We start from the raw sequence: 1,853 nt of genomic DNA, 5'->3' as shown, positions 1-1,853 counted from the left end.
AAGTGATTATATCGAAAAATCATACATTAGTACCATATTGTCCATGGGGTATGCTGCAAATTAGACACATGTGCGTGCGTTGTGTAGTTTAGCCGCAAATCAGGAACGAACACAAAAAACTCGTTGGCTTCAACACATTTTCACTCATTTTTTTACATTACCACCATCACAGCTTCCACCAAACTTATTATTTATTACCAATATTTTAAGATTATGACAAGAACACTTAATTTAATAGACATTAATTATATGCATTATGTTCATATTTCGCGAGTTATAAACTTGCAAACCTCAGTTTCAAGGAATTTAAACAATTTTTGTAATTTCCCATATACCCTCATTAGCCTTAAGGCTGAGGGTATAATGACCCATGTTTCGTTTGGCATCGCTCACGAAGTGAAGCTCATTTTTGTAGATATTTTATTTAGTCCCCACATTAAGGTCCCCTCCCATTTTCGGAATTCTTAAATTTTTAACCGAATGTTTTCATCAAAGTGGTTAGATTTTGCATATTGGATTCTTGATGAATAAAATACTTAGTTTTAGATACTATTGAATATAGTTTAATCGTTTAAAATGGCCCATATCAAAATGTTCCATGTAATTTTGTATGTAATTTCGAACACTATTTTGTTAAGAACGTGAACAACCTACTATCAAAGAAAGCAATAACACCGACCGATTTATAGAATTTTGAACGTACACAAGCTGGTGGAGCGTATAAAAGTGTGCAGTCCTCCATCAAAGCACCACTTTCATGCATAGACACTTTCATCCCCCTTTGTAGCACATTAATGTTCCCTATTTATTTTCATAACAAAAGCTTCAAAAACAAGTTTCTAGGTTAGTTCATCCCTACAGCGTCTTGCAGCCAACGGTTGCATTTTCTTCGTCCAGATATTTAACTTCAATGCACAATATCAACGTTTATGCCCTCCATAATTCTCATTAACACCATGAATGTGGAACCCTAAAATATTAAGCTATGTCACAGTACCGTTAGCCTTGCGCAGTGGTAATATCGTAACCAATGAAGTTTAGCTGAGGTGCGATTATTGCTAGTTGAAAACTTTAACCAATACCTCGTCATAGTGGACGTGAAATACCGTCCATTATGACAATTTTTGAAAGCCCGCAAGGGCCAATATGGTAATCAATTTTAAATACCAGAAACAGTTTATGTACTCCAAATAGGGAGAACCTGGTTATGGGAGATAACTGGGGTGCAAATGGGTTGTTATCATACCGAGAACATGTTTGTTTAAGACTTAAATATTTTGTATTCTCCTTAGGAATGAAATCATTTTACAAAAAAATCCAGTAAGGAAAGCAGTATAGTCGGACGGGGCCGACTATACGATACCCTCCACCACTTTGGGTATATTCAACAGATGAATATTAACAGACGTCGCATTTATAAAGGTTATATAAACTATATAACTTTGGGTCTTTGGTGCACATTTAACTTAAAATCTGACGAAACTATATTTAGGAATTATGTATATCTAAATCTGAACCAATTTCAAGAAAACTTGCCACACGTTATCTCATAATAACTTCAATAAGTTGTGCAAAATTTTGTGCCGTTCGGACCACCTGGGGAATTCGGTGCAGCATTTATATCTAACTTATAATTTATACTAAGTTCATTGCGAAAGATATATGTGGACTTTGGTGCACCATTTACATTAAATCGGGCGAAAATGTACAGCTATATCTAAATCTGAACCGATTTCCACGCAACTTAATACACATAATCGTAGACTCAGTACGCTGTATTATTTCATTATGCTGTGCAAAATTTCGTGCAAATCGAAAGATATATAGGGACTCTGGTGCACCATTTACCAAAA

At 35.1% G+C, this 1,853-nt stretch overlaps 1 non-coding gene across 1 annotated transcript; it reads left to right on the top strand.

Annotated features, from left to right (window-relative positions):
- The first annotated feature begins 1,001 nt into the window (after positions 1–1,001).
- Positions 1,002–1,142, top strand: LOC133337253 (U4 spliceosomal RNA). Its single transcript, XR_009754580.1, has one exon. It is a non-coding gene; the product is annotated as a U4 spliceosomal RNA (small nuclear RNA).
- Positions 1,143–1,853: the final 711 nt, after the last annotated feature.

Source organism: Musca vetustissima, unplaced genomic scaffold, assembly GCF_032173495.1.
Source record: "Musca vetustissima isolate MV318-11 ecotype Yass unplaced genomic scaffold, APGP_CSIRO_Mvet_v1 utg64662, whole genome shotgun sequence".
NCBI classification, from domain to species: domain Eukaryota; kingdom Metazoa; phylum Arthropoda; class Insecta; order Diptera; family Muscidae; genus Musca; species Musca vetustissima.
This window is presented reverse-complemented; position numbering and strand designations above follow the sequence as displayed.